At 47.0% G+C, this 6,389-nt stretch overlaps 1 pseudogene; it reads left to right on the forward strand.

The window, feature by feature from the left end:
* Window positions 1-4,183: 4,183 nt before the first annotated feature.
* On the forward strand, window positions 4,184-4,622 carry LOC147001279 (large ribosomal subunit protein eL33 pseudogene; annotated as a pseudogene).
* The last annotated feature ends 1,767 nt before the right edge of the window (window positions 4,623-6,389 follow it).

A 6,389-nucleotide genomic window follows, 5' to 3' on the forward strand; every position in this document is an offset into this window, starting at 1 on the left:
TTCCACACGCCCCTAAAAGTATCAAAGGCCTCATGTAGTACTTCCATAGGGCCTAAAGCGTGGCTCTCAGCCTTCCTAATGCTGTGAGCCTTCCATGACAGTTCCTTGTGTTGTGGTGACCTCAGCTATAAAATTACTTTTGCTGCTACTTCATACCTGTAATTTTGCTACTGTTACGAACGGTCATGGAAATCTCTGTGTTTTCTGATGGTCTTAGGCAACCCCCCCTGAAAGGTCCGTTTGATCCCCGCCCCCCCCCCCCCCCGGCCTCATGGCTAAGTTCATGGCTTGTCACAGGAAAATGAACACAGAGCAGGGTATTCAGCCTTCCCAGGAGATTTCAGGCCAGTAGTAGAGGCAGAAAACAAAGCGAGGGTGCATCAGTGTATGACTTCATTTTAGTAACATTTTAGAAGAGTCTCACTCAGATGCACTGAGCACGTATACTTCTTGGCTTTCTTCAATCACCAAGGGAGTTCACAGATAATTGTTTATTCCTTTACTTATTTTGGTTTTTGGAACCGAGACTCCGTTGCACTACAGCCTAGCCTGGCCTCACCCTTCCAGAGATCCTCCTGCCTCAGCCTTCTGACTGCTGAGATTATAGGAATGTAGCATCGTGTGCAACCTGATGATACGTGAACATCAAAGGTCAAGAGAGGTCATCTTCCTGGCCCAAGATGCTGAGCCTGTCAGGGACAGAGAAGGAGTTCAGTCAAGGTCAATATGACCCTCCAGGCTGGGGTCCTGAACTTCTGCCCACTGTCTGGCTACTTGAGCAGGAAAGGTTGAGTGAAGTCAGGTTGTTGGGGAAGGAAGGATGACTGCGTACAACAGTTGTGACAGCTTGGGCTCCTGCCTGCTGCTGGCCACCTAGGGGAGCCTGACTTTGAGGATCACTCCTCTGCTGCTGTCCGGGAGCCCTTGGCTGCTAGAAAGGCCTCTTCCCCTCTGCCTTGTCTCCCCTACCTGCACCCCATAACCCTAACTTGGCTAGGTTGTAGGTTAGGGATCTCCATCTTTATATGATTGCAAGCCATCTAAGAGGGCAGAGATGACAAGCCCTGCAGTTATCCTGTGGGCATGGATAGGGTGGAGAGGCCGACTGGGAAGCTTGCCCAGTTGCCATGGAGACAATGATAAGCCCCCAAAGAGAAGATAGTGACATGTGTTCTAGCTTACAAAGCACTTCCTTCAATGTTCTTTGTTCCTTAACTCTTTATTCAGGGCAAAGCTGCTGATGTCATTACATCACAGACTGGGGCAATAGTTCACTTGGTAGAGGGCATCTTGCATGAAGTTGTGGGTTTGGTTTGCCAGCATTGCATAAATTGGACATGGTGGTAGATGCCTGTGGTTCCAGCACTTTTGTAAAACACAGGGTTTTTGTTGTTGTTGTTGTTTGTTTTTCCGAGACAGGGTTTCTCGGTATAGCCCTGGCTGTCCTGGAACTCACTTTGTAGACCAGGCTGGCCTCGAACTCAGAAATCCGCCTGCCTCTGCCTTTTCCTAGCTCTGTTCACTGAAGGAATTTAAGGATATCCTCAGCTACATTGTGAGTTCCAAGACAGCTTGGGTTTCATAGGACCATGCCACAAAACAAAACAAAACAATATATTATGTGTCATGGGACTGTGGTAGTTCCTGGTGATCTTCCCATCTGTGGCCCTAAAGGTTATCACCTTCCTTGGCTTCCTTCCTCTTGCTCCGACTGAACGGCATAGTCGATATTTCCTAATTGACTTCTCTGTATCTTTACTTTGGCTCCATTTAGACCAGTTCATGTCATTGTCAGATCGTCACCAGAGAGGACTGCTCCAACACAAATTTAAGTCAATAGAAAGTCTTTATTGGCTTTTTGGACAGGGATAGCGAGAGGCAAGATGTAGCTACTAGTATTCCCCAATTTATATGGTAAATCCACCCGGATTTGCCACCAGAGGATTTAGATTGAATATGGCTTACAAGATTAGGATTCTAGCTGTTGTGCCCAGCGATTAAGTCACCATTGTTTCTGGGAAAAAAAAAAAAAGAAAAAGAAAAAAGAAAGAAAGAAAGTCTTTATTAGCCAGCCAGTGACTACACTGGGTTTTCGGAATCCCAGTGTAGCCCTGAGCCTTTCTTGGGATGGGCTTTTAAAGCACAAAACCCATGTTTTGGGTTGACCATACTTCAACTAACAAGAGCAGTTAGCCAGAAGTGGAACTACAGAAACTAAAATGTAAGCTTAGTTACAGTCTGAGACTTTCCCAGAGCCGTGGACTTTGATGGATTAGGCCTTCGTTTTAGTTTTGGCAGATGATGGTGTGTTCACGATGAGTTTTACAGCCTGAATGGCATTTCCATCATGGAGTCAGTCATGCTAAGGTCTGGAGCCCTACTGAGCCTGGTGCCCTGCTACCCGAGAACAGAAACTCAGGATGTAAGGGACTGAAATCCAGTCAGGCCTCCTTCTGAATCATGTGACAATAAATTCTGTTGGGGCCATGGCACACACACACACACACACACACACACACACACACACACCCTCCGTGTGAATAAGGCAGCGTGGCTCCTGGATGCAGGTGGTGGGGCCTCTTCACCTGGTGCCCGCGTGCTTGTCATTTAAGGTTCCCTTCAGGCGTGGCTGCACTTTCAGTGGGTTTTTGGCTTGAAGCTCACCCAACAGCGAGCCACTGACTAGAGGAACTTAGGCTTTGCTTGGGGGGTAAGCAAAGAAGTGGTTTGGAGAGCGAAAGGCTCCGTTTGCCTCTGCCTGGTAGCCCATATGAAAGGCGCTTCTGTTTGAGGTGCAGGGTGTCTCCGCATGGGACCAGGAAGTGGTAACTCCTTCAACCTGGCTGCCCGTTCACACCTTCAGTGACTCATTTTGATGAAACTCAACGGAACTCCAAACACCTGCACACACCGTGGAGTATTTTCAGATAGAAAGCTCCCCAGCTCCCTTCTGTACAGACCCCAGGAAACAGACCCAGCAGAGGAACCAACAGCCTGAGAGAACACTGCTCCTGACTGCGCACACCTCCTTGCTCCTGTTCCTGCGCTCCTGGATACAGTAAGCACTGGCCTTGAGGGGTCCAAGGCGAGCAAGTAAAACACGCTGGGGTGACTGTTTTATGCACACCCATCAGAGACACAAACATATACATACATAGGGGTGCATGTGGTGTGTTTTTATAAGCAGATCACTAATTTGCATATTGTGACGTCAGTTTTATAAAATAAAAATCCGCGTTATGTGCGTATCTAAATTTATGTCTCTCTAGGTGATAGAATTATAATAGTTTAATTGTATTTTCTTCAAATCAGATCAGTCACTTGATTCTTTCTCTTCTTCCTTCTTTTTTTTTTTTTTTTTTCAAGACAGGGTTTCTCTGTGTAGCCCTGGCTGTCCTGGAACTCACTTTGTAGACCAGGCTGGCCTCGAACTCAGAAATCCGCCTGCCTCTGCCTCCCGAGTGCTGGGATTAAAGGCGTGCGCCACCACACCCGGCTCATTTCTTTGTTTTATTTTGTAAAGATTCATTTATTTTATTTTATTTTATTTTATGTATATGAGTACACTGTAGATATACAGATGGCTGTGAGCCTTGTTGGGAATTGAATTTTAGGACCTTTGCTCATTCCGGTCAGCCCTGCTTGCTCTGGCCCAAAGATTTATTTAATATTATACATAAGTACACTGTAGCTGTCTTCAGACATGCCAGAAGAGGGCGTCAGATCTCATTACGGGTGGTTGTGAGCTACCAGGTGGTTGCTGGGATTTGAACTCAGGGCCTTCAGAAGAGCAGTCAGTGCTCTTACCCGCTGAACCATCTCACCAGCCCCCTTCCGTTCTTCCTTTCTTCCTTCCTTTTTTTTTCCTCATTGTTTTCAGATTGCACCTTGTTCGGTAGTCTAGGCTGGCTTCCAATTCCCCAGTGATTGGGCTATGGGTATACTCTCTTCACCTATTTTGATTCATTTTTGTTTGTTTGTTTGTTTGTTTTTCGAGACAGGGTTTCTCTGTGTAACTCTGGCTGTTCTGGAACTCACTTTGTAGACCAGGCTGGCCTTGAACTCAGAAATCTGCTTGCCTCTGCCTCCCAAGTGCTGGGACGCCCCGGCTGATTCACTTATTTCTTATTACAAAACTTTCTGTCTCTTTCCACCATCTTGGCGCCTGTGGAGGCCTGCTGGGATGGGACTTCTAAAAGCAAGTCTGTCTGGAAGGCTGTGGTGCAAGGCCATTTTTGCTCGCTACAAGCGAGGTCTCCAGAACCAAAGAAAGCACACAGCTCTTCTTAAAATTGAAGGTGTTTATGCCCGAGATGAAACGGAGTTCTACTTAGGCAAGAGATGTGCTTATGTGTATAAAGCAAAAAAAAAAAAAAAAAAAAACAAAAAAAAAAACCCAACAACAACAACAACAAAAAAAAAAAAAACCAAAAAACCAATACAGTGACTCCTGGAGGCAAGCCAAACAAACCCAGAGTGATCTGGGAAAAGTAACTCAGGCCCACGGAAACGGTGGTATGGTTCGTGCTGAATTCTGAAGCAACCTTCCTGCGAAGGCCATTGGACACAGAATCCGTGTGATGCTGTACCCATCCCGGATTTAAACTAATGGAGAGTAAATAAATAAATAAAAGCAAAACAACCAAAACAAAACAAAAACCCAAACAACTTTCTGTAATTGACAACGACACTAACTAAGGATCACTCTAAATCCTTGGTGCAGAGGATGCTTCTTGAGCCAGATTGGAGACCCGCTAAGGATTCCCTTCTGAGCTGGGGAAAGCCTTGCCTCCTCTAACCAATATCTTTGCTGCCCTCCGGTGGCTATCTGGGGCCGCAGCACGCCTACTGTCTCAAACTGACTATTTCTTCTATTTCTATTTTGTTTCCCAGGAACCAGGTTTCTCAGAACTGGTTTGCTTTTCCGAGTTTGAGAGCCATTTATATTCAGTGAGGTGCTCGGGTGTGACCCTTTTCAAGATCCGGTGGAAGTGTCGATCTAGTTAATCTCCAAAAGATCCCAGCTCATTGCAGACCCAGAAGGGCCTGAGTAGTGGCGCTGGGAGCCCACGTTCTCACAGAGGAGTCCATTTGGTTTTGTTTAAGGGTCCTGACTGCTGAAGTCCACCAGCACACCTTTCCGAATGCTAAAGGCGGTGTTTCTCCTGAAGTAGGAAGAGGTTTCTGCTCTGGCCTTCCGCTCCCAGACGCTTTTGTATCATGCTAATTGCTCCATCTCTCTGTCCTTCATCTGGGGGGGGGGGGGGTCGTTGTCATCATGCCTTAGGGATATTTTTGGGTTTGTTTGTTTGTTTTTCGAGACAGGGTTTCTCTGTATAGCCCTGGCTGTCCTGGAACTCACTCTGTAGACCAGGCTGGCCTCGAACTCAGAAATCTGCCTGCCCCTGCCTCCTGAGTGCTGGGATTAAAGGTGTGCACCACCACTGCCTGGCATGCCTCCGGGATTTAACACACACACACACACACACACACACACACACAAGCTCTACCAACCAGCTGTAGGGCTTTGGCATTAGAAACTCTCCCAGGTATTTCTTATTTCATGTTTTCTACAATCCATAAAGTTTTTTATTTTCTCCCTACCATACTGCGACTAGAACCCGAGGCCTACACACACACACACTGTGCCACCCCCAGCCACGAGCAGGAGATCGAGTTGCTTTTCCTGTGGCCATGGCTCACAGACTGTATTGTCCAACCCTGTGGGGGAATCAAGGCTGCAGTCCATCACACTGCAGCCACAGTGAGAAACCAGAGAGGGGTGGATGCTGTTCTCAGCTTTTCTTCCCTTTATTCAGCCCAGGACCCCAGCCCATCGAACTGTGCCAACCACCTCCGTGAACACAATCTAGATACTGCCCGAGAGGCTAATCTAATCTAGGGCCCAAAGCTTGTCTTGTAGGCAAATCTAGGTCCTGTCCAATTGACACTATTAGCCGTCTCAGAAGGGATAGCTTATCTTCATTTTGCAACCAAGAAAAGCAAGATTCAGACAGGCTGAGTTTCCAAAGGCCGCACAGCTGGACAGGGGAGTTTGATTCTGTTTCAGCTCCCAGCAGCCCCATCCTGATGGGGATGGTTCTCATTGATATATTTTAAATGAAAAAGATATTTTATTCCCCACTCCTACTTGGTTAAAATGAGGGAGATTCCAGTTGTCATCACAGATAGGCCCCACGGAGGTGGCTTCATGCATCTCTCTTTTCATGTCTGCAGTGGTACATAGAGGCACTGTCATTTGGTAGATGGGTGATTTGGGAGGGGGAGTCCAGGCTCTTTCCATCATTGGTTCTGATACAGGCCAGGACTCCCCCTGGTACTTCTGAACTGTTCATGTAGCACTGACTTAAAGCTTATCGTGTGGTCAC

This window comes from Mus caroli, unplaced genomic scaffold (assembly GCF_978045245.1).
Source record: "Mus caroli unplaced genomic scaffold, Mus_caroli_1 scaffold_14, whole genome shotgun sequence".
Classification (NCBI taxonomy): domain Eukaryota; kingdom Metazoa; phylum Chordata; class Mammalia; order Rodentia; family Muridae; genus Mus; species Mus caroli.